Raw genomic sequence first — 27,731 nt, 5'->3', positions numbered from 1 at the left:
TTTACAGCATCATGATGGTCGCATCCGTGTTTGGCGACCTCGTAGTGAACGCACATTTGAAGCGTGTATTCGTCATCACCATACTGGCGTATCACCCAGCGTGATGGTATGGCGTGCCATTAGTTACACGTCTCGGTCACCTGTTGTTCGCATTGACGGTACTTTGAACAGTGGACGTTACATTTCAGATGTGTTACGACCCGTGGCTCTACCCTTCATTCGATCCCTGCTATACCCTACATTTCAGCAGGATAATGCACGACCGCATGTTGCAGGTCCTGTACGGGCCTTTCTGGATACAGAAAATGTTCGACTGCTGCCCTGGCCTGCACATTCTCCAGATCTCTCACCAATTGAAAACGTCTGGTCAATGGTGGCCGAGCAACTGGCACGTCACAATACGCCATTCACTACTCTTGATGAACTATGGTATCGTGTTGAAGCTGCATGGGCAGCTGTACCTGTACACGCCATCCAAGCTCTGTTTGACTCAATGCCCAGGCGTATCAAGGGCGTTATTACGGCCAGAGGTGGTTGTTCTGGGTACTGATTTCTCAGAATCTATGTACCCAAATTGCTTGAAAATGTAATCACATGTCAGTTCTAGTATAATATATTTGTCCAATGAATACCCGTTTGTCATCTGCATTTCTTCTTGATGTAGCAATTTTAATGGCCAGTAGTGTAGTCTGAAAATTACTGCACTACTGAAACTGTATAGGAATGGAAACAAAGTAAAGCGAAGTTTTACTTCATCCAGTGACTGAAAATGTCGTAAAATGTTGCCATTCAGACAAAATTTGATCTGATTTGAGAACTTTTCACAATGAGACTTTTGAATTTTACGAGGCGTATTTTTTAAGTAAGTACCGTTTTAAAATTAAAAAAAGACGTGCTAAGATATCTCAATAATTTTATTTTTACATGAAAGCCTGTACCTAAATCTACGCACTGACGCCATTACAGTCTGATTCTTCCTTGTTTACGTTGTATACTGAGTGTTTAAGATGCCTCCGATAATCATGAGTCCCGCCGACTGTGAAGTACGGGCTGTTATAAGATTTCTTAGTGCTAAAGGCCTAAAAGCGATCGATATTTATCATGACATATGTGCAGTTTACGGGGAAACATTATGAGTGATGGAATGGTAAGAAAGCGGGTGAGAGCATTTAAAGATGGTCGCACAAATGTGCATGATGAACAACGGAGTGGGCGTCCTTCGGTCGTTAATGAAGTGAGAGAAAACAGACGCTTTACGATTTCCTCCTTGCGGGATGACTTTCCTAATGTTTGTCGTAGTGTTTTGTATGGCATTGTGACCGAGCACTTGAATTAACGAAAATGGTGCGCACGTTGGATACCGAAAATGTTGACCGATGTGCACCGTTTAGACAGTGCATTGACTTTCCTTGAGCGCTACCACAAAGACGGTGATGATTTCTTAAGCCAAATTGTTATGGGCGATGAAACATGGGTGGCCTACGTCACACCAGAATCAAAGCAACAGTCCATGGAAGTTGAGCAAGGGCATCGTTTTGCTGCAAGACAATGCCCGTCCGCATGTGGCAAATCAGACCAAAGATCTCATCACATCTTTTCGATCTCCCGAACAGCCCCGATCTTGCGCCCAGTGACTACCATCTGTTCCTGCACTTGAAGAAACACCTGGTCGGTCAGCGTCTTCAAGACGACGAAGAAGTCAAAACAGTGGTGATGCAGTGGTTAACAAGTCAGGCGGCAGACTTATATGAGGAGGGTATTCAAAAACTGGTACAACGTTATGAGAAGTGCCTCAATATTGACGGAAATTATGTAGAAAAGTAGATTAAGATACAGGCTTTCATATAAAAATAAAATTATTGAGATATCTTAGCACGCCTTTTTTAAATTTCAAAACGGTACTTACTTAAAAAAACACGCCTTGTATTTCACATTACGCATATGTGAAAAGTTTATGTTAGAGTCATAACTCACATGCTCCAAAATAATGAAAATTGAGATGCCGACGTATTCTCATATAGCTTTATACAAAGAACATAATTCACGAAACAATTATTCACATTTGGCACAAGATCCTTGAGAAAACCGGTGTTAAACTTCACGGTTAGTTTCAAAAGTCTCATGATCCGCGGGATCTTGTGACTTTTCTCCCGTACCTCATCTTGACCAATCAGCGATTAGCTCTCTCGGCGCCATTTTCTTGTGTAGTAGTAAATATTGATGCCAGTGGAGTGTGTTTTCTGTTCTGTTCAGTTATTTTGGGGAATATAATTCAATATAGTGGTTGGAATAAAACTGATTTGAGACACAAGTCATGGAAGAAAACGTTTCACCCGCTGGAGAAAGAGGAAGGCCAAGGAAACGTTCACAGTGTAGTTAGTTCTATCATTATAGGTACAAACGTTCAGTGCTGCCCCAGTATCCGACATGTCAACACCGTGGAGGAGCATTTATTTAATTGCTGTTCAGTTTCTATGAACGATATCAAAAACTTTCATGATCTGCATATCGAGTCGCAACACGATAGTTCCCACGAAACCAACATCGTCCAAACAGATCAGTACCAAAACTCACAAGATCCAAAATGGGGATTGTCAAAACATACATGTTCCATAGATCATTAACAAAACTCACATGATCCATAATATAACCTTAAATAATTGTAATTTCTCAGTAAGCAAACATAATATGAAATATACATAATGATTTATAGCCATTGTTCTTGCACATACTTATGTCAATATATGGGACATGCACACGACGCATGTAAGACACATTTTTAGTCATTTGTAAAAATTTATGTTTTTGGAGCATGTGAGTGATGCTTCTAACCTACTTTTACATAATAGCATTAGACACACAATGTTAGATGAATTACGATAAAGAAATAGAATACAGTGTTTACATATCCACGAGAGACATATGTGACAGGTAGGCAGTTGAGAGGTGGGATTCGCGCCGGAAACCAGGTCTTTGCCTCCCGCTGCTGAGGGACGTGTAGGGAGGGGTGGGGGATATAGGAGAGGGGAGGGGGAGGGAGGGGCGGTAAGGCGTTGTGCGGGCCCGGGGGCACGCGCCCCCCTGAACGGTTTCCGGTGTCTGCGCAATGGAAGAGTGCTGTCGCCGCTCATCCCCCACATGTGTGCCTACCCACTTGATACGCACACCACGTGTGGACGCCGCTATTTTCACTTCTACACTCCTCTCATTCCTCGCTAAGCCAAGCCAAACTACGGTCATCCATTTGCAGATGAGGACAAAGTACTTGGGACGTGTGACAACTGAAAAACTGCCGCTCTATATCTTATGCGGTTAATATTTCTTCAGGTCACGGACGCCAGTATTAAAGATTTCTGTGTGATGGAAGTCTGAATATAGTAAGCTTCTAATAGAATAAGCTCACCGGAGAATACGTTACTCACTCCCTTCAACGACCACAGTGGTCTCTATGCAGTGTTTCGGTTAGTGCAGAACTACCATGTACTCAGCTGACCGTCCACTACTGTTGTACGAGGGGCCTTCAATAAGTAATACCATATATTTTTTCCAACAATTTCGGTTGAAAATATGGGGAATTGCTGTGGGTCATCGTGGAACATTCCCACTTCCGCCCGTATAGTTTTATGAAGTTCCAAGAGCTCGAGTCCCTATACGTAGCCTTCGAAATGGCGTCTGTGCCGGAAGTGCGTTTCAAGCAGTTGGCTGTCATCGAGTTTCTTTTGGCGGAAAACCAGAGCATCGCAGACATATACAGGCGCTTGCAGGACGACCACAGAGATCTGGCAGTGAGCAAAAGCACGATGAGTTGTTGAGCGCGTCGTCTATTATCATAGCAATGGAAATATTATCGTCGACAGTGCTGCTAAAGCAGAGTTGCTAAATAGAGCTTTTGAAGAACAGCTGCCACCGTGTATAATTTAGAAGCATACATCCTCAGAGTAGTGAAGCAACTTAAATCACTTTTTTGGTGCACATAAACAGTTTCAGTCGAAAGATACAATTCACTAGGGAGAAAGAGAGTAATGGACAACTAAATTTTTTGGATGTATTGGTTATTAAACGGGCAGGTGGAACTTTAGGGCACAAGGTATATAGGAAAGACACACACACACCGATCGTTAGCTACATAAGGATTCGAATCATCATCCTAGGCAGAAGAGAGGAGTCATAAAAACTTTAGTGGACAGAGCTAATAACATTTGTGAGCCAATTTACTTGCAAGATGAATTAAGTCATTTGCAAACAGCTTTCAACAGAAATAGGTACACTGGCAAGGAAATAGATCGAGGACTCCACCCTAGAAGAAAAGTGTCCGAAAATACACGACAACAAGAACCGTCGGTTGGAAAAGTTTTCTTCCAATTATTCATAACATCACGGACCGTATTGGTAAAGTTTTAGCCAAGTTTCAAGTGGAGACAATCTTTCGACCTACCAAGAAAATTAGTGAAACGTTAAGATCAGTAAAAGACGCACGACACCCCTTAGCTACCCCAGGTGTGTATAAAATTCCGTGTAGCTGTGGCATGGTTTATATTGGAACAACTAAAAGGAGTGTTAATACACAAAAGGAACTGTAGATTGGGACAGATTGACAAATCAGCTGTAGCGGAACACGTTTTCAAAGACGGTGATCACGAAATAAAATTTAATGAGACAAATGTGATAGCTAGGACCTCACATTATTATACCCTCATGGATAGAGAATCTATAGAGATCTACAAGCACGGAAATTATTTTAATAGAAAAGAAGAAGGATTAAAACTAGACAAGATATGGAGGTCGACTTTGTACCAACGAAGTGACAGTCGATTACCTGTAATCGAGAGAGATGGCACTAGCCAGAGATAGTTTTAAAGTCGAAAGCACGTGACGAGTGGTGGCGCCATCTAAGCGCTCTATATAAGCGGGACCACCAGCGCCTAGCAGCCAGTCGCCGACTCACCTTAGAAGAAGTTGCCCGCAATAGGCAACGAAACGTCAGGAAGGAGAAGAAGTTTTGTATATGGACCACGGCAATTCAGCCCGGAAGTTTTAATTAATGAAGACGCCGGCCTTGAAAGCTTACATGTTATGATTCAAATTAAATCACTTAATAAAAGCAAGTATTCCGGTCAAGACTGTATGCCAGTTAGGTTCCTTTCAGACTGTTGATGCAATAGCTCCATACTTAAGTCATATGCAAACGCTCGCTAGGCGAAAGATCCGTTCTCAAACACGGAAATATTTCGCAGGTCACACCAATATTCAAGAATAGTAGTAGGAGTAATTCACTGAACTACAGGCCCATATCATTAACGTCGATATGCAGCACCATTTTTGAACATATATTGTGTCCGAATATTATGAATTACCTCGAAGAGAACGGCCTATCGACACACAGTCAACACGGATAGAGAAAACATCGTTCTTGTGAAACACAACCAGCTCTTTACTCAAACGAATTGTTGAGTGCTGTTGACAAGGGACTTCAAATTGATTGCGTATTTCTAGATTTCCAGAAGATGGCTTGTAGTGAAATAGCGTGCTTGTGGAAAATTGTCTCAGTTATGTGTCTGCATTAGTGATTTGCTGTCAGACAAGTTAAAGTTTGTAGTAATTGATGGAAAGTCATCCAGGAAAACTGAAGTGACTTGTGGCGTTCCCCTAGATAGTGTTATGGGCCCTCTGCTTTTTTTTATCAATACAAACGATTTAGGAGACAATCTGAGCAGCCGTCTTAGGTTGTTTGTAGATGATGCTACCGTCTAGTAACGTCATCAGAACATAAAAAATTGCAAAACGGAAAATATATCTGTACGGCTCGTGAAATTGGCAGTTGACACTAAATAATGAAATGCATGAGGTCATCCACATGAAAGCTAAAAGGATTCTGTTAAACTTCGGTAACACGATAAATCAGTCAAATCTTCTTCTTCTTCTGTAGTGGTCAATCCAAGGATTGGTTTGCAACAGCTACAATGGCAGCTTTTCTCTTCATTTCTTTATAGGTGTTACATCCCACATCTTTCACGGTTTGATCCATGTACCTCAGCCGTGGTCTTGCGCTTGGTCTTTTTCCCTCGACATATCCCTCTATGATTGTGTTCAGGAGTCCTTTATCTCTTAATAGATGGCCTGTAAATTGCACTCTTCTTTTAACAATGAAACTCTAGAAGCTTCTCTTCTCACCTGCTCTTTCCAGAACCACTTCGTTTGTGATCTTGTCGAGACATTTTATTTTGAGCATGCGTCTATAGCACCACATTTCAAAAGAATTTAGCTTCTGGTCTTCCTTTGTCCCGAGAGCCCATGTTTCACACCCATAGCATGCCACACTCCTCACATATGATTTCAAAAATCTTTTCCTGATTTCAAGGGTGATGCTCTTAGATGTTAAGATGTTTTCCTTCTTGTTAAAAACAGCCTTTGCTTGAGCAATTCTACTTCTCACTTCTGCCTTGCTCCTTCCATTACTGGCAATATTACTGCCCAGATAAGTAAATTTATCAACTTGTTCAAGCAGTTCATTGCCTACATGAACTTGGACTTTCACTTGATCTTTTTTGTCGCATGCCATTACTTTTGTTTTTGCTTTATTAATTGTCATATTATATTCTTCCCCCACAACTTTATCCATTCTATTCAGTAGGACTACTAGATCTTCTTCACTTTCAGCTAGGACAGCTATATCATCGGCATATCTTATCATATCTATTCGTTGGCCATGAATTACTAGTCAAATCTAAACGCCATAAATTCAACAGGTGTACAACTTTGCTTCCGCCGTTTGCCGGTAGGTGGCGACAACGGTAAGTATCAGTCGAAAGGAACAGATCGCAGAAGTCAGACAGTTAGCTTGGACCCAGGTCAACATAACCTCATTCAAACATTAGTCGATTTGTGTCTACATCATAAAGTTGTTCTTGATTGAAAATGTCAGTTTACAAGCCTAATTCTCGTAATCTGTGGGGGATGTCACTATTTTGTTTCAGTATGAAGGAAACAGCGGCTGAGTCTCAACGAATGCTCTCAAGTACATATGGCAAGGATGCTATTAGTGAAAGAACGTGTCGTGAGTGGTTTCAACCCTTTAAGAGCGGCGATTTTAATGTCGTAGACGGCATAGTGGTGGGAGAGAGAATGTATTCGAAGATGCAGAATTGGAGACATTGCTGAGTGAAGACTCGCGTCAAACTCAAGAAGAATTGGCACGATCAGTGGGAGTGACACAGCAAGCCATTTCAAAACGTCTCAAGGCTATGGGCATGATTCAGAAAGAAGGGACTTGGGTCCCGTGTGAGCTGAAACGAAGAGACGTTGAACGGCATTTGAGTGTTTGTGAACAGGTGCTTCAGAGGCAAAAACGGAAGGAATTTCTGCATCACATTGTGACCGGGGACAAAAATGGGTTCATTACGATAACACTAAACGCAAAAAATCATGTGGATATCCCGACCATGCTTCAAGTCGACGGCCAAACCGAATATTCACGGCTCCAAGATCATGCTCTGCATTTGGTGGGACCAGTTCGGCGTCGTGTACTATGAGGTGTTAAAACCGAGTGAAACAATCACAGGTGCTCATTATCGAACGCAATTAATGCGTTTGAGCAGAGCATTAAAAGACAAACGGCCGCATTTCAGCGAGAGGCACGATAAAGTGCTTTTGCAGCACTACAACGCTCGACCCCACGTTGCAAAAGAGGTCAAAACGTACTTGGAAACGTTGCCATACAGATATATTTTCCGTTTTGCAATTGTTTTTTGATGTTCTGATGACGTTACTAGACGATAGCATTGCTCCCTCTGACTATCAACTGTTTAGATCAATGGCGCATGACCTCGCTGACCAACACTTCCGATCTCATGAAGAAGTCACAAGTTGGATCGATTCATGGATCACTTCAAAAGATGAACAATTTTTTCGACGCGGGATTCGTTCTATGCCCGAAAGGTGGGAGAAAGCAGTGGCCAGCGATGGAAAATACTTTGAATGATACATGTGTAACCAATTTGTTTCATTAAAGCCTCAAATGTAGGGGGAAAAACGGCGGAAGCGAAGTTGTACACCTTTAAATATCTAGGAATTACAATTACGACCAACTTGAGTTGGAAAGAACATGTAGAAAATGTTGTGGTGCAAGAAAGCCAAAGACTGCGTTTTATTGGCAGAACACTTAGAAAATGCAACAGATCTACTGATGAGACTGCCTACACTACGCTTGTCCTTCCTCTTTTGAAGTACTCTTCTGTGGTATCGGATCCTTACCAGACGGGATTAACGGAGTAAATGGAGAAAGTTCAAAGAAGGACAGCCCGTTTTGTATTATCCCGAAATAGGGTATAGAGTTTCACTGACATGATACAGGATTTGGGGTGTACATCATTAAAACAAAGGCGTTTCTCGTTGCGGTGGAATCTTCTCACGAAATTTAAATCACCAACTTTCTCCTCCGAATGCTAAAATACATTGTTGACGCCGACTTACATAGGGAGAAACGATCGTCACAATAAAATAGGGGAAATCAGAACTCGCTCGGAAAGATATAGGTATTCGTTTTTTCCGCGCGCTGATAGGGATTGGAATAATAGAGAATAATTGTGAAGGTTGTTCGATGAACCCAGGCACTTAAGTGTGATTTGCAGAGTATCCACGTAGATGTAGATGTAGATCTACACTCCTGGAAATTGAAATAAGAACACCGTGAATTCATTATCCCAGGAAGGGGAAACTTTATTGACACATTCCTGGGGTCAGATACATCAGATGATCACACTGACAGAACCACAGGCACATAGACACAGGCAACAGAGCATGCACAATGTCGGCACTAGTACAGTGTATATCCACCTTTCGCAGCAATGCAGGCTGCTATTCTCCCATGGAGACGATCGTAGAGATGCTGGATGTAGTCCTGTGGAACGGCTTGCCATGCCATTTCCACCTGGCGCCTCAGTTGGACCAGCGTTCGTGCTGGACGTGCAGACCGCGTGAGACGACGCTTCATCCAGTCCCAAACATGCTCAATGGGGGACAGATCCGGAGATCTTGCTGGCCAGGGTAGTTGACTTACACCTTCTAGAGCACGTTGGGTGGCGCGGGACACATGCGGACGTGCATTGTCCTGTTGGAACAGCAAGTTCCCTTGCCGGTCTAGGAATGGTAGAACGATGGGTTCGATGACGGTTTGGATGTACCGTGCACTATTCAGTGTCCCCTCGACGATCACCAGTGGTGTACGGCCAGTGTAGGAGATCGCTCCCCACACCATGATGCCGGGTGTTGGCCCTGTGTGCCTCGGTCGTATGCAGTCCTGATTGTGGCGCTCACCTGCACGGCGCCAAACACGCATACGACCATCATTGGCACCAAGGCAGAAGCGACTCTCATCGCTGAAGACGACACGTCTCCATTCGACCCTCCATTCACGCCTGTCGCGACACCACTGGAGGCGGGCTGCACGATGTTGGGGCGTGAGCGGAAGACGGCCTAACGGTGTGCGGGACCGTAGCCCAGCTTCACGGAGACGGTTGCGAATGGTCCTCGCCGATACCCCAGGAGCAACAGTGTCCCTAATTTGCTGGGAAGTGGCGGTGCGGTCCCCTACGGCACTGCGTAGGATCCTACGGTCTTGGCGTGCATCCGTGCGTCGCTGGGGTCCGGTCCCAGGTCGACGGGCACGTGCACCTCCCGCCGACCACTGGCGACAACATCGATGTACTGTGGAGACCTCACGCCCCACGTGTTGAGCAATTTGGCGGTACGTCCACCCGGCCTCCCGCATGCCCACTATACGCCCTCGCTCAAAGTCCGTCAACTGCACATACGGTTCACGTCCACGCTGTCGCGGCATGCTACCAGTGTTAAAGACTGCGATGGAGCTCCGTATGCCACGGCAAACTGGCTGACACTGACGGCGGCGGTGCACAAATGCTGCGCAGCTAGCGCCATTCGACGGCCAACACCGCGGTTCCTGGTGTGTCCGCTGTGCCGTACGTGTGATCATTGCTTGTACAGCCCTCTCGCAGTGTCCGGAGCAAATATGGTGGGTCTGACACACCGGTGTCAATGTGTTCTTTTTTCCATTTCCAGGAGTGTAGATAATAACAAGGTCGCGCAAAACTGTCCGACCTCCATCGTGCCGACCGGTTGCATACAGCTGTGACTCCTTCTTCGGGGTGATCAATGGATCACAGTCGAACACCTGACTGCATAACTGGCAGCCTCTGTCGGTAGTGCTAACACACTCGTCCACCAGCGGGGGACCAGGTGTGTGTCTCCTGGGTTCCTCATTGCCTAGCAGAATACCACGAAGAGCGACGATGGACCATTGGTGCGGAGCTGCTTGCGTGTTACGAGGCTTATCATGACAATTTTTTTGTCGAATATCGTCACAGGCGATGAAAAATGGGACCATCACTTCTAGCCGGAAACGAAACAGCAATCCGTGGAGAGGTGCCACACCACCTCTTCTCCGAAGAAAGTTCAAAGTCTCACCCTCAGTCGGAAATTGGAAATTTGTGGTAAGTCCTATCGGGCCAAACTGCTGAGGTCATCGGTCTCTAAGCTTACACATTACTTAATCGAGGTTAAAATAACTTACACTAAAGACAACACACATACCCATGCACGAGGGATGACTCGAAACTCGACGGGAGCAGCCGCGCGAACCGTGACAAGGCGCCCCAGACGGCACGGCTACCTAGCATGGCTCAGTCGGTAAAGTTATGGCGACAGTCTTCTGGGACGCTGAAGGTGTTATTCTGTTTGATGTCCCCCTTCAACGATCAACTCTGAAGTGTAATGTGCTACCCTCCGGTAATTGAAGAAATATCAGCGTGTTCGTCGCCACAGATGTGCAAACGAGCGTCTCTTTCTCTATGACAACGCAAGGCCTTACACAAGTCTTCGCACCCGAGACGAGCTCACAAAACTTCATCTGACTGCCCTTCTCTTCCCCATCCACCCTACAGCCAGGATCTCGCACCTGCCGATCTCCATCTGTTTGGCCAATGGTGGATGCACTTGGCAGGAAGCAGTACGCGGATGATCGGGAGGTTATTGATTCAGCAAGACGTTGGTTCAAATATCGACCAGTAGAGTGGTACCATGCGGGCATACCGGCGCTCCCAATAAAGTGGCGTAAGGTCGTCGCATTGACTCGAGATTATGTTGAAAAATAGAGTTTTGTAGTCAAAAAAGTGGGGAATGGAAATGAAATGAGCGTATGGCATCGTTAGCTTGGAGCCCCCTATATGGGGAAGTTCGGCCGCCAAGTGCAAGTCTTATTTCACTCGACGCCACACTGGACGACTTGCGCGCCGGTGATGAGGATGAAATAATGATGAGGACAACACAACACCCTGTCCCCGAGCGGAGAAAATCTCCAACCCGACCGGGAATCGAACTTGCATGAGAGGCGAGCATGTTGCCACCCAGCTAAGCAGGCGTACTGGTGGGGAATAATACGGTGTAATGGAATAGTGAATAAAACCAATCTGCTTTCAGAAAAAGGCGTTGCATACTTATTGAACGCTCCTCGTAAGTCATGTCAGTGTTGTGTTGTGCATGTGTCTTTCGGTTTTATGGAATCAATGGAGCAAGATGGGTGGACGTGAGACATGACATAATGATAAAAAGGAGTTTGAGACCCAGTCGGCACAAATCTTTGCATGCCAGTTTTGCATAACACTTCTATACCCATTGTAGTCAATGTCATTAAATTCGCTTTCACCGAATAATTTGAATAATGTTTCATTCAGCTGCTGATTGTCAACTCGTATGTAATTATTTATTTTTGTTGTGCGTTCTCAGCCAATTATATACGACTTAACTCAGTTGTAGAGAATTCGTTACATACTGTATTTGTATAATTTACTAAGCAGTAGTTCACGTTTGATCAAATATAAAAGGTTCTAGATAGGTTAAGAAATAGCCCACAGCTTAATTCATCTTGGATTATGACACTGAGGAATTGCTTCAAGAAGTCAAAGGGGTTTGGGACACTAGTGAGGAGAGACAGTTGTGAGGAGAGACAGTTGTGAGGAGCGACATTTGTGAGGAGACCCGGCCGAACAGGTAGCGGGCGGTCTACAGGGACACCAAACAGGTGGCGCACCACAGTTCAGTTCTGCTGTGGACACCAAATATGTAGCGTACTGCAGTTCAGTACTGCTGTTGTAAAGATGGAATTCACGACGACAACGAAAGGGAAGCCTCTAGTGATTTATAACGGTTACCAGTATATAGTGGAATATACCAACAATGAGGGTATAAGTTATTGGCGGTGCGTAAACGTAAACAAGAACTGTAAAGGAAGACTATCCACCAGAAACAACTTAGTTTTAGACGAAGGCAGCCACACATGTATTCCGGACGTCGCGGCTAATGAAGTGCGAAACCACGTGGCAAACGCCAAAAGGCGTGCAAAAGAAAGGGACTCTTCAGTTTCCTCTGTTTATGCCTAAGAAGTAGGGCCGCTGTTCAATCAAGGATACATCGTCACATCACTGCCGTCACACAGGAGTGCAAAACGATCGCTGCAACGCATCAGGCAAAAAAGCATGGGATCTACACAAGATCCGACCGATGCTGCAGGAATATTTCTGAAAGAACATTATTTGCTAATGAATGATGGAAGCAAATTTTTACTTGCAGATGACGACAGAGGACCAAATGATAGGATATTGGTGTTCGCCAGCGGAAGGGGAAAATCCTGTTTAACAGACTGCAATTCTTTCTTTGTCGATGGAACGTTCAAAAGCTCCAGCCAGAAGTTTGGACAGTTATTTATTGTTCATGCCGATATTTCTAGTTCTGAGGGGGAAACAAACACAGTTCCAACCGTGTACGCCTTGGTACCAATAAAAAGCGAGAAACGTACGATCGCTTTTTCACAGCTGTTAAGAGCAACGTACCTGGATGGAATCCTATAGCTATCATGATGGATTTTCAAGCTGCAATCATCCAACCAGTAACACATTTGTTTCCTGGTGCTAAGATTAATGGCTGCAACTACCATTTCAATCAGTGCTTGTGGAGGCAAGTGCAGAATTGCGGCCTTGTTGCTGCCTACAAGGAAAACGAAGAAATTCGTTTTCACATAAGATTGTTTTCCACTTTGGCTCACATTTCCCTGGACATGTTAGATGATGGGTGGCTATGCATTCAGGAGAGCACACCAGATAATGAAAAACTGCAGAATTTTTACGACTATTTTGTTGAACAATGTCTGGATAATGAAGACATGTCAAGGGATATGTGGAACTGCGCAGGAAGGCGTCACCACACCAACTATGTTTCAGAAGGATGGAATTGGAAGATAAATACATTAATTTCGAAGGTTGATCCAAATTTTTACTACTTAGTAAAAATTCTCAGACAGGACGAGAATATCATGGGTACCAATTTGAACGACTAGTTTTAAATCTAGGTGGGAAAAGAAGAAAGAAATCTGCAATTAAGACAGATGAGATAGTTTCTAAGGCCCTTAAAGACTCCAAGTTGACGGCAATATAAAATCATTTCTTACTTGCGTGGCCTATGCACAGAAATTACAATGAAAAGGAAATGGCAGAAGCTACAGCAACACTCGATCGCTCTATTGTAAAAATTGTAAATAAATAATCATCCTGTAAATATTGGAAATAAATATAATGGGAGACGAAGAGAAATTACCTCCTCGTGGTTGTTTCCTGGAAACGATGCAAAGTCAGCTAAATGTCTCTTGCAAATGAAGTCTGAAAAGTCATAGCTTTTCTAACAATCGCAATCAGCATTTTTGTGTAGAAAATTTTAGAAACAATGTCTGTTTGAGTGGGCGATGAATACATCTTGTTTCAATACATAAATTGCATTCCTTAACGCTAATTGCTAGTAGGAGTCACATTAGAGCTCAGTACACTTCCCTGCGTGGTGCGGGAAAACTGGGGTTTATTTCGAAATAATTAAAGAAAAAAGTTTCTACCGAGAACCAATTTCTTTAGTTGGCTCCTCTTAATATATGGTAAAAGTTTGCCACTCCTATCATACCAAATTTTAGGTGAGGGGTTGAATGATGTAAAACATTTTCGGTTTTTATAGTTTCTGTAAAATACATCGCTAAGTATGAGGTTGAGCGAAAATGATTAATCAGAACAAAAATTCCAATGAAAAAGGTCTTAAGCATAACTGTGCTGCAACTAATGGTTGACATCGTGTGGGCAAAATCTGCTCCGATTTATAATTTGACTAAGGCCACTCTTCCTTGCCCAAAAAAATTCTGGAATAATGTACGCTGGCTGCACTGGAGGAGTGTGAATGCCCCTCGGCAGTTGCCCGGACCGGCACAAGCCGAGCGCTCAGTCACACCAAGCGGCAGCAGGTAGTGGCCGAGCAGGTAGTGGGGAAGCATTTGCGACACACCCTGTGCCGGTCCCTCAGTATTCCGGATTTCTCACAAGTGTCCCCACATTCCAGTTTCTCACAAGTGTCACTCCTCACAAGTGTCTACAACTCAAGTCAAAGACACTTGTTTCGATAGATTTCCTCTTCCTGAAACAATTGACTTACTTTACTTTATTTTACACGTGGCTAAGGCCTTATCGACCATACACCTGCTCTATGAGCCTCTTCCAATTATTTCTATCCAGGGAAATTGTTGTCCAATCAGAGTTGATGCCCATCCTAGCTGCATCTTCCCGGATATTCTCCATCCACCTAATTCGAGGTCTTCCTCTTCTTCTCTTTCCTTCTAATTTCTTAGTGGATGCTATTTTGGGTAGTCTGTTCTCCGGCATCCTTGCTACATGACCAGCCCAGTTCAGTCTTCTCTTCTTTAACATTTCCACAATGGTACTATGTTTGTACAGCTCCCGTAGTTCTTCATTTTTCCTTATCCTCCACTCCATGACATTTTCATCGAAGATTGGTCCAAATATTTTTCTTAGTATTTTTCTTTCAAATATCAACAGTTTTTCTTCATCTTTTTTCCTGAATGTAATAGCTTCACATCCATATAATGCTACTGGTACAATAGTTGACTGATAAAAACGGATTTTGAATTCAGTACTAAGTGATCTCATCCTTAAAATTTTGATACAGCTGTAAAAAGTTCTATTAGCTGCTGCTAGACGGGCGTCTATTTCTATTTCTGCTCTATTGTCTCTTGCAGAGACAATAGAAACAATTGACTAGTATTATTAAAAAAGTTAGATAGCCTTTCACACATAACCATTTCAATTGTCTTAGAAAACCTTTATAATAGTGTGGCTGGCGCATTGTTTTCTCTTGTGTGTCATCCTTTTTGTGAAGTGGCTTTAGTATTCATAGTTTTAGTTTTATTGGGAATACTCCTATAATAAATTATATGGTCATTGTACGTATCAGTTAATTGAGAGTCTGAGAGTCGTAATGACGGATCCATGTTTCGTCACCAGTAATAATTCTGTCTAAGAAGTTGTCCTCTTCGTTACCATAGCTATCCAAATGTTTTTTTGCAGATGTGCAAGGGCGTTTGTTTATGCAACTGTGTGAGTTGTTTTGGGACCCATCTTGCACAAACTTTGTGAAATACAAGTCTGTCGTGGATGATTTCGTATGCAGAACCGTGACTAATTTGCAGACGATGTGCCACTTCCTCAATATTTAATCGTGTGTCTAAGAGAATCATTTCATCTGAACGCTCAATGGTTTCTTCATATGTGGCGGTAAACGGTCGTCCGGCTCCTTCATCGTGCGTGACACTTGTACGACCATTTCGGATTTTTTCAATCCATTCGGAGACACTCCATTGCGGAAAAACACTGTTCCCGTACTGTACCGAAAGTCTTCGATAAATTTGGGCCCCTGATACGCTTTCCGACCTCAAGGAACGGATCACTGAACGTTGCTCCTCTTTGGAGCATATAGACAGCGGAGCAGCCATGGTTAATAGCATGGCAGCGATAACGAAACTAGCTGAGCAGCTTGAAAATTGCAAAGATATAACAACAAATAAACAAAGCATGCGTCATTAACGTAATACGACAGTACTACCAAATTAAACAAAAATATAACTAAATTGCGAATAATAATTGACTTACCCTCGTATCAGTTAACTGACAATGGAACCTCCCCATCGCACCCCCCTCAGATGTAGTTACAAGTTCGCACAGTGGATAGGCCTTGAAAAACTGAACACAGATCAATCGAGAAAACAGGAAGAAGTTGTGTGGAACTATGAAATAAAGAAGCAAAATATACAAACTGAGTAGTCCATGTGCAAGATAAACAACATCGAGGACAGCGTGAGCTAGGGGGCGCCGTGGCCCCGTGGTTAGCGTGAGCGGCTGCGGAACGAGAAGTCCTTGGTTCAAGTCTTCCCTTGAGTGAAAATTTTAATTTTTTATTTTCAGACAATTATTATCTGTCCGTCCGTTATGTTGTCATCAATTTTTTGGGAGTGATTATCACATCCACAAGAAAACCTAAATCGGGCAAGGTAGAAGAGTCTTTTTACCCATTCGCCAAGTGTACAAGTTAGGTGGATCAACAACATATTCCTGTCATGTGACGCACATGCCGTCACCAGTGTCGTATAGAATATAGACGTGTTTTCCTGTGGAGGAATCGGTTTACCTATGACCTTGCGATCAAATGTTTTCAGTTCCCATTGGAGAGGCACGTCCTTTCGTCTACTAATCGCACCGTTTAGCGGTGCGGTCGCAAAACACAGACACTAAACTTATTACAGTGAATAGAAACGTCAATGAACGAACGGACAGATCATAACTTTGCGAAGATAAAAAAAGTAAACTTTTCAATCGAGGGAGGACTTGACCTAAGGACCTCTCGCTCCGCAGCCGCTCACGCTAACCACGGGGCCACGGCGCTCCTTAGCTCACAGTGTCCTTGATGCTGCCTATCTTGCGCATGGACTACTCAGTTTGTATATTTTGCTTATTTTTTTCATAGTTCCACACAAATTCTTCCTGTTCTCTCGATTGATCTGTTTTCAGTTTTTCAAGGCCTATCCACTATGCCAACTTGTAACTAAATCTGAGGGGGCTGCGATGGGGAGGTTCCCTTGTGAGAGTCTGTTTTGCTTAAACTCTGTTTAATTACCGGATATGAGATACCACTAAGATCACAGAACGTTATTTTTTATTTACTTCTCTTAAAGTTACTGGATAAAGAAACTTCACGCCAATATCAGCATAATTTTTTGAACAAAGCCACAAGAGATTACCTCCCTCAACGTAGTCCTATTGAACTAGTTCCTCACCTCTCATGACACGATGTCGACTACAACCCTCTAAAATTTATAGTTTTTTATTATTGTAGAAGTTTCTCAAGTGAGACTTGGGTCTTAAGAAACGGGAGATGTATTTAAGTGACAGTACTATAAATTCAGTTGTTGGAGGAGATAATGTATATTTAAGTTATATAGTTTGGCAAGAACTTGATGATTACAACACGAAACAATGTCAAACAGGCTTTTTTGAAACATTCTGCTCTCAGAAACATCGTAATATGACGGTTCACCTTTTGATCATTCCCCAAGAATCTATTCTGACATGACACGAACTGTAAGTGAACGGCATGTACACGGCGCAACAAAATTAAAGCATAACTTTTTCGAAACTCCTTAATACCCACCCATTACGAAGCTTGAATTTAAAGTTTACATACAAAACTTCCTCTGTAAAGCAGTGGTGTCCTGCGACGTGAATCTCGGGTTTGACAACGCTTCGAAAGGCAAGGTGTCAACACATGCGGTAAAAAGGCCACAGCTCACAAACTCATGTGAGCTTTAGGGTGCGTTAATGATGTCACATCGGTATCAAATTTTATCAGAATTCTGCCCATCGCAATCATGCACGTATTACACAGTGTAATGTCGAAACACTTCCTTTCATCCACAATTTGCCCCTTCTTTTGACACCTCTGCGTTGGAGGTCAGAGCAGTGAGAACCAGCACTGAAATCACTCACGACACTAAAGCGCCTCACGGGTGGCATGGAGGGCGTCAGTGATCCTCCCCCTTCGCTTGGGGCGTTGAACGGTCGAAAACGACAATTAGCAGTGCAATGAGCAACAGGCAGACATTCTTCACATTGTTCGGCACTGCTGTCACCCCTGGGCGCTTCAGCTCTGCTTTGAAGACATTGTGAGGCTGCAGCCCCATTGTATGTTATATGACATCTTTGGAGTGCAGCGCAACTGCAATTTTTGATATGGTGTACAACTTGGAATCACTAGGGACCGTCAAAAACCTTTCGACGAAATCTGAACGTGATCCAAAGCAGTAATGGGTTCACAGCTTCTTTATCCCTCCTTTTCTTCGCGTCCTCCTATGGCGTGATCAAGGGAGAGAAGGGGGTAGAGCATTAAGACATGCAAAGTTCATGTGAACCGAGATCCTCCAGTTCGGGAACACCCTTGGTGCCACACACGCTCCTTAGTTGAGCTCGTTACAAAAGAAGGTCTTATTTCAATAGTGGTACAAGTCCATTTCTGTTCATTCTGAGATACAGAGTCCTAAAGTTAAATGAGCGCTGAAAAATCTGCAGTTGATATACCAGAAATATTCAATTATATATACTGAAATATTTCTGTACCAGAAATATTCAATTATATATACTGAAATATTTCTGGTATCTCAATTGCAGATTTTTCAGCTCTCATTTAACTTTAGGACTCTGTATCTCAGAATGAACAAAAATGGAGTTGTACTACTATTGAAATAAGCCCTTCAAATCTACCTGCCAGAAACTTTGACATACATCCAGTGCTTGAGGGCTAGGCAACCCTTCGATACCCCTCAGACGGTGTTTGCCTGCCTTCGGGTGCTAGAGCAGCAGCAAGGCATAATTTGATGGGAAAGTTTGTAACGTGCTGAAGTGTATAAGTGAATTGAGGTATCTTATAGGAACCCTGTGGTGTTACACAAGAATGCTGAAGATTAGATGGGTAGATCACATAACTAATGAGGAGGTATTGAATAGAATTGGGGAGAAGAGAGGCTTGTGGCACAACTTGACTAGAAGAAGGGGTCGGTTGGTGGGACATGTCCTGAGACATCGAGGGATCACCAACTTAGTATTGGAGGGCAGCGTGGAGGGTAAAAATCTTAGAGGGAGACCAAGAGATGAACACAAAGCAGATTCAGAAGGATGTAGGTTGCAGTAGGTACTGGGAGATGATGAAGCTTGCACGGGATAGAGTAGCATGGAGAGCTGCATCAAACCAGTCTCAGGACTGAAGACCACGACAACAACAACAACAACATAGGAACCCTTTGGCGTTTTATTCATTTAAGTCTTAATGTTGCAACCCGACTCTTCCCCGTCAGTGATCACTCCATACTACGGAGAGAAAAAGGAGGCACGAAAATGCATAAAAACTTATATCTCCTTCTGATCATGTTCAGATTTCGTCGAATGGTTTTCCACGGTCTGCAGAGGTTCCACCCTGTATACCGGAGCGAGAACTGCTGTCACACACTGCAGTCACACACAACGGATCAGATCATGTTCAGTGAGACTGTGAAAGGGTCCTGTAGCCACCTTTCATTGCCAACTCTCGTAGTGGTCAAGTCGGCAAAGAGGTTTCCGCTACTTGTGAGAAATCCACCTGCGTTAGGTTGGTGGCGGAAATGGCATCCTGGGGTTTTCCGGTCCACGCGGAGCGTGGAAGAGGCTGGAGAAGCGGGAGGCAGTCTGCCGCCGGTACGGGAAGCGTACACAGCTGTGCTCCAGTCGAAGAAGGGTGAGTTGGACTGACCGCGTGGCGCGTTGTCACATAGAGAGGGGAGCTTTTAGCTTTTGGTCTCGAATTTCGTCTTATAAAGATTTACTTGCTGGGTTGCAGCAGGGAATGCAAGGCTTTTGTAGACTTTCAGTTTGATTCCTAATGCAGTCTTGACTTTGATCCATGAGAGGAACGCGGCACAAAGGAGTTGCATATGTTGAAGTGCCCTCGGTTCAGTGTGAATGTTTATGTGCCTACAACTGTGTGTGTATGCTTCTAATCTTTTCCGGATCTTGGTAATTTTTGTGTATTTGTGAATTTTCTTTGTCTCATGTGATTAAAATTTGGCCACGGTCCATAGAAATTGTCTCCACGGACCGAGTGGGCACGCGAGTCTGTTATGAAACGTGTAGTATTTCACAAGCAATTGTACATAGTTAGCATGCAACAGCAGTCTATAGATGCACTACATCAATGTTTTAAGGAATAAATAATTTTGCCTTCAATCTTATCTTGTGTACTGATGTTACGTCGCCGTTACCCTCGCCATTTAGCTTGTAGTTTTCCTTGTTGGCCCACCTATAGCGTTTCCATGTGCACAGGTGTAGTGATTAGTGTCCCTTTTTTTATTTGAAACAAATGCTCTGGAATAGATCGTGTTTTCACGAATCTTGCTGCAGGCTGCACTTACGCATGGTGTTCACGACCTCTTTACTTTACTCAATATTTGATTCACGGGAAGAATGCCTGGATCATATTAATAACTACATCCCATTCATTATCAATGACTTTACAATGAATGTTCTTTTGTGAGTTTTTCTTATTAATAAATTAAGTAATTTTCCGACTCAGTGCTACCTCTTCTTTGTCGTGTGGCTAGAGTTGGTGGCGACCCTATCTTTTATATTGATTTCAGTGTCAAGTAGCATTTTCTTATTCAAAGTGCGCGTGGCTCTTTTAGCTATCAGGATACATTCGAAGGGCGCTTCATGCTTCTTGCACATAGCGTCCTTTTATTCACGCTACTTACAACTGTAGCACCACGATGCCCTTAGAGTAGGGCTGAAGCGTCCGGAGGATGGCAGCAGCGTCGAACGTTGTCGGGAACGTCGTCCTGTTGCTTAACACACTGCGAACTGTCGTTCCTGGCCGCGAAATGTGTGAGAATCAGCGCTCCAAGGAAAGGAGTGCCACCTCTTGAGGCGTTTTCGTGTCGGGTTTTCCTCGACAATCCATAAGAAAGCCAAATGGTTTCAACGCAGGGTGTTGCAGTTCTGATCTCCATGACAGTCTTCAAAAGAAAGGGTGAAACGTGGCTAAGAGTGGGTGTGACGACATTCACATCATACGACACGTGCATGATAGCGTTAGGCAGAATTGTTGTGAAATTTGGTGCCAAAGTGACATCATTAACCTACTTTACTGCTCACACGAACTTCTGAACGGTGGCCTTGGTGTTTGAGGCATCGTCGAGCCCGACTGTGACGTCAGAGCGCCACGTTTTTCCATCATTACAAAAAAAAGGTTGTAGGCATCTTTGAGCCTAATTTGCAGCTCAAGCGTTGCAGTGGGTGGGAATTACGGGATTTCGGAAAAGTGATCCCTTAATTTTGTTGTGCAGTTTAATTGGTGTACGTGGATATGATGGCACGGAATACTTTCCCTTACTCAGCAGTGTTGCGGATGTTGTTCTGTTTTTAAATCAAACTTCAGCGGGCGTGCTGTCCGCAGCAGCAGGCGGGGTGGATAGCCTGGCGAGATGAGCTGCCAACGGCAGACTGCGCTACGGCGCTCGCGTGAGCTTTCACGTGCACCCTAGCTGGGGAGCTCCGCTCTCACGGCTCTGACGCCAGCTGTGTGTTTCTGTTACAAGCCAATGCCGAGGTACTGGCTTCCAAACGCGTATTACAACGCTGTGTATTATATGAGAGCACTTATAAACACAATCCTAACACTGGTAAATGTTTTACAAAGTACGTTGTATTAGCAGCTGGCTTGCACCTTGATACGCCATCTTGATTTATGTAAGTCGACTAGCAGACATGAGAAGCATATTGACAGCTAATGTTGTCATGAAATGTTTTCCTCTAATACACAGAGGGGTCCAAAAAAATGTACCCACTGTTTAAAAGTCCGTAACTGTCAAACTAATTGACGGAGTTGTCTCATCTTTGGTAGTGTAATAGTTTGTAGTTCCGGCAATCGCCACACAAGCGTTGTATTGCGTTATTTTGTTTTGTCAGATGACAGTCGCCAGATAATCAGTGTTTTGTTCTTAGTTGCACCTAGTTACCCGAGTAAACATGACCGAGCGAGGTGGCGCAGTGGTTAGCACACTGGACTCGCATTCGGGAGGACGACGGTTCAATCCCGTCTCCGGCCATCCTGATTTAGGTTTTCCGTGATTTCCCTAAATCGCTTCAGGCAAATGCCGGGATGGTTCCTTTGAAAGGGCACGGCCGATTTCCTCCCCCATCCTTCCCTCACCCGAGCTTGCGCTCCGTCTCTAATGACCTCGTTGTCGACGGGACGTTAAACACTAATCTCCTCCTCCTCCTCCTCCTCCGAGTAAACTTGGCTGGCGCAAGGCTTACATTCGATGAAAGGAAGTCAGTTTTGAAGTGGTATTTTAAGTACAAAAAAATTAATTTCAACGGCAATGGTGAAATGTCAAACAGAGCCACCGACACGTTTAACGATTCGTCGCATTCGAGAGAAATTTGAAGCCGAGGGCTGTGTTAAAGATGTACACAAACAACGATCTGGACGACCTGTGACAGTAACAAGTCCAGCTAACTCCCGTCGTGTGTTACAACAATTCACTCGCTCACCACAGAAGTCTGTGAGACAGTGTGCCCGTGAAACCGAAGTGAGTCGCTCAAGTGTTCGGCGAATTTTGAAGACAGCAAAGTGGAAGTGCTACATCCCACGATTGCTACACGCAATGAACGAGGACAACCCAGATCGCAGAATGGAGTACTGCGAGTGGTTTACTAACATGGGCGAAACGATGAAGAGTTTGCAGAGATGATTGTGTGGTCTGACGAGGTACAGTTCAAACTCAATGGTACAGTAAATCGCCACAATTGCATCTACTTGGCCCCCGAAAATCCGAACGTCCATGTAGACAAAGCCGTGAATTTACCAGGAGTAAATGTGTGATGTAGGTTGTCTTACCGGGGCTTGATTGGGCCATTCTTCTTTCACGGCACGGTTACCGGTGAAGTGTACCTTCAGAAGCTTCAGACTTCCATTTTACCTGCCATCCGAGACGGAAGAGTTTACTTTCAACAAGATGGTGCCCAAGCTCACTACCAAAATCGTGTTAGGGCGTATCTCGACGAAAATCTACCAGGAAGATGGATAGGCCGTAGAGGTGTTGTGGAGTATCGACCACGTTCCCCAGACCTAACTCCTCTGGACTTTTACCTGTGGGGAACACTTAAGGACGCCGTTTATCGACAAAAGCCACGCACATTGGATGCAACTTCGAGAATCCATCGTACATTCATGTGCAAATATCCAACTGAGCACGTTGCAGTCAGTAGTTCGTGCTGCAGTTCGTGCTGCAGTTCGTTTGTGTATGGATGTTAATGGTGACCTTTTCGAATACCTACAGTGATATCTTTAAGTTGGCCTTTAAGCTACACTTTCACCAAAAATGAGACAACTCCGTCAATTAGTTTGCAAGTTATAGACTTTTAAACAGTGGATACATTTTTTTGGAACCCTCTGTATTTCTATGAAGCTGTTATGTCTTATTAGCTGTCCAGTTAATTTATTTTTTCTTCTCTGTATTATGTTAATCAATCTCATTTTCTCTTTAATTTCTTTTATCATCTGTTCATTGCATTTTATTTCACTCCATAATCGTTTTATGATTCTCATCCTTGTCTATATGCTTTTAATTTTCTTTTTCTGAACTTAGCTGTACTGCAATGAATTGCAATAACACTGATCATTTAGCACTACCTTCCAGTCGAACCTTCCCTAACAGCCAAACGTCTATAATTTTATGATTACATACCTCAACCGATAAAAATGGAACCCTTACAGGATCAGTTTCTTTTCGATCTGTCTGTCTATCCGACTTTTAGAAAGAATGTTCGTCAGGAACGGATATACGTATCGAGTTGAGATTTATATGACTTACTAGGGAAACTACCAATAGCACCCACCTCAGATTTAGCGGTGAAATGGCCCAGTGGACTGAACACAGATCAAACACGAAACCAGGAAGAAGATGTACTGAACTGTGAGAAAATAAAGACAAAAGCAAAACAGAAACTGTGAACGGTCCAAGCTCAAGGTGTGGAATATCGATCGTATTGCAAGAATCATGGCGTCGTGGCTGTGTGGTCATGGTGTTGGACTGTAGAGCGAGAGGTCCGTGTTCAGATCTCCCTTTCCGCCCGGTCATGGACGTATCTGTTCTCCTTCTGTAGTCTTAACAATTGCCATACCATACACTGGTTACAGAATGAGTCACGTGGTAAGAATGTAATTACCATCGCAGGTATATGTCATGAACAGTGAAAGCGGGCGAGATGCCGCATAGGCCTCTCACAGAAACGAAAACAACAAATAAACGGGTATGAGCTATGAAACTTCCTGGCAGATTAAAACTGTGTGCCGGACCGAGACTTGAACTCGGGACCTCTGCCTTTCGCGGGCAAGTGCTCTACTAACTGAGCTACCCAAGCGCGACTAACGACCCGTCCTCACAGCTTCATTTCTGCCAGTACCTCGTCTCCTACCTTCCACACTTCACAGAAGCTATTCTGCGATGAGTCGTGCTTGGGTAGCTCAGTTAGTAGAGCACTTGCCCGCGAAAGGCAAAGGTCCCAAGTTCGAGTCTCGGTCCGGCACACAGTTTTAATCTGCCAGGAAGTTTCATATCAGGGCACACTCCGCTGCAGAGTGAAAATACCATTCTGGGGTATGAACTAAATTATAACAAAGGAATTCATGAGTCTAAACTTCCAAAACGGAACGCAAGAGTCATAACACGTGGTATTCGTGTGGAACTAATAGGAGGTACGTAGGTCTGGAGGTCCCTTCCTTACACCTCGCTGTTGCAAACAGACCTTTCACTAAGACAGGGACACAAATTTAAATTCCGCAAACAGACACCTCAATGACAAGACTGACAGTTCAGAATTTTCTGAAAAAAAAATGGACCACGAGGGAGATTTGAACAAGAATCTCCCCTTGTGCAGTCCAACACCGTGACCACATAACCACGACTCTGGGGCTATTGAAATTTGCTCGATGTTGCACATCTTGAGCTTGGACAATTCGCTGTTTCGATTTTGCTCCTTTCTTCACAGTTCAGTACACCTTCTCCCCGATGTCATGCTTGATCTGTGTTCAGTTTTTGATAGGCTATCCACTGTGTCATCTTACCTCTAAATCTGAGGAAGATGCGATGGGGAGTTTCCCATGTAAGGTTAAATGACGATCAGTTTGGCTATCAAAAGGTTAATGCCGAAGCTGTCTGTCTTTCCCAACTGAAAGAGAGTCGCAGTAGGAGTACAACAGTTCCTTCACTGTCCTTCGGAAAACCAAAAATATATTCGCCACAGTTTATCACTATAAATTAACTGCGTCTCCTCTGCTGTTCGCCGTGGCCGTGCGGTTCTACGCGCTACAGTCTGGAGCCGAGCGGCCGCTACGGTTGCAGGTTCGAATCCTACCTCGGGCATGGATGTGTGTGATGTCCTTAGGTTGGTTAGGTTTAATTAGTTCTAAGTTCTAGGCGACTGACGACCTCAGAAGTTAAGTCGCATAGTGCTCAGAGCCATTTGAACCATTTGAACCTTTGCTGTTCCAAGCAAAATACAGTTTTGTCGATTCGTCTCCACCTAACGCTCTGGAGCCAGAACTAACCAAGGGAACGACCAACGCTCGCACAAAGCTGTTTTACAACACAGAAGCCTACTTCGGTGTTCCGCTGACGTCACCGATGGCATGTCGACGACAGATTACACTCCTGGAAATGGAAATAAGAATACATTAACACCGGTGTGTCAGACCCACCATACTTGCTCCGGACACTGCGAGAGGGCTGTACAAGCAATGATCACACGCACGGCACAGCGGACACACCAGGAACCGCGGTGTTGGCTGTCGAATGGCGCTAGCTGCGCAGCATTTGTGCACCGCCGCCGTCAGTGTCAGCCAGTTTGCCGTGGCATACGGAGCTCCATCGCAGTCTTTAACACTGGTAGCATGCCGCGACAGCGTGGACGTGAACCGTATGTGCAGTTGACGGACTTTGAGCGAGGGCGTATAGTGGGCATGCGGGAGGCCGGGTGGACGTACCGCCGAATTGCTCAACACGTGGGGCGTGAGGTCTCCACAGTACATCGATGTTGTCGCCAGTGGTCGGCGGAAGGTGCACGTGCCCGTCGACCTGGGACCGGACCGCAGCGACGCACGGATGCACGCCAAGACCGTAGGATCCTACGCAGTGCCGTAGGGGACCGCACCGCCACTTCCCAGCAAATTAGGGACACTGTTGCTCCAGGCGTATCGGCGAGGACCATTCGCAACCGTCTCCATGAAGCTGGGCTACGGTCCCACACACCGTTAGGCCGTCTTCCGCTCACGCCCCAACATCGTGCAGCCCGCCTCCAGTGGTGTCGCGACAGGCGTGAATGGAGGGACGAATGGAGACGTGTCGTCTTCAGCGATGAGAGTCGCTTCTGCCTTGGTGCCAATGATGGTCGTATGCGTGTTTGGCGCCGTGCAGGTGAGCGCCACAATCAGGACTGCATACGACCGAGGCACACAGGGCCAACACCCGGCATCATGGTGTGGGGAGCGATCTCCTACACTGGCCGTACACCACTGGTGATCGTCGAGGGGACACTGAATAGTGCACGGTACATCCAAACCGTCATCGAACCCATCGTTCTACCATTCCTAGACCGGCAAGGGAACTTGCTGTTTCAACAGGACAATGCACGTCCGCATATATCCCGTGCCACCCAACGTGCTCTAGAAGGTGTAAGTCAACTACCCTGGCCAGCAAGATCTCCGGATCTGTCCCCCATTGAGCATGTTTGGGACTGGATGAAGTGTCGTCTCACGCGGTCTGCACGTCCAGCACGAACGCTGGTCCAACTGAGGCGCCAGGTGGAAATGGCATGGCAAGCCGTTCCACAGGACTACATCCAGCATCTCTACGATCGTCTCCATGGGAGAATAGCAGCCTGCATTGCTGCGAAAGGTGGATATACCCTGTACTAGTGCCGACATTGTGCATGCTCTGTTGCCTGTGTCTATGTGCCTGTGGTTCTGTCAGTGTGATCATGTGATGTATCTGACCCCAGGAATGTGTCAATAAAGTTTCCCCTTCCTGGGACAATGAATTCACGGTGTTCTTATTTCAATTTCCAGGAGTGTAATTGAGGAACTGCAAGCACACGGTACATGAGTCGGCTAGCTCTTGACTACGGGAACTGTTCGCAGTGCGTTTCCTTAAATAGCTGTTCTCCAGGAAGAGACGTGCTGTCCCTTAGTAAATCGTGACCGGATGTAGGCGTGATGTTGCGATGCGGACAACGACCTCCTGCTGTTGCCTGGCTAGGTACCCGTTGGTCCGTAGCCCTTTATCAGAGGGGACACAGGCCAGACGTGTTAGACATGGCCCTCATCAAGGGCATTACATCGACACTCAACGTTGCCGTTGAAAACGATCTGCCCTCAAACCACCAACCTGTAATACTTTACATTGAGGAAACACTGCAGCACATGGAACAATGCAGGATGTTGGACTGCGGGCGTGCGAATTGGACATTGTTCAAGGAAACGCTCGATAGCCACATCCCACCCATACACGAAATTAACGAAACAGCACACATTGACGAGGCAGTAGAAACACTCACTAACGCCGTCCAGGACGCAATGGCGGGCACCATACCTGATCGCACTTCACAACAACACAGTGCGGCCCTACCCAAGGAAATCCTGGGCCTAATCTCAATGAGGAATCGCCTCAGGAGACAATGGCAGCGCACCAGGCGTCCGTACTT

Source organism: Schistocerca cancellata, chromosome 1, assembly GCF_023864275.1.
Source record: "Schistocerca cancellata isolate TAMUIC-IGC-003103 chromosome 1, iqSchCanc2.1, whole genome shotgun sequence".
Classification (NCBI taxonomy): Eukaryota; Metazoa; Arthropoda; class Insecta; order Orthoptera; family Acrididae; genus Schistocerca; species Schistocerca cancellata.
The sequence above is the reverse complement of the archived record's forward strand: the minus strand, read 5'-3'. Positions refer to the sequence as shown.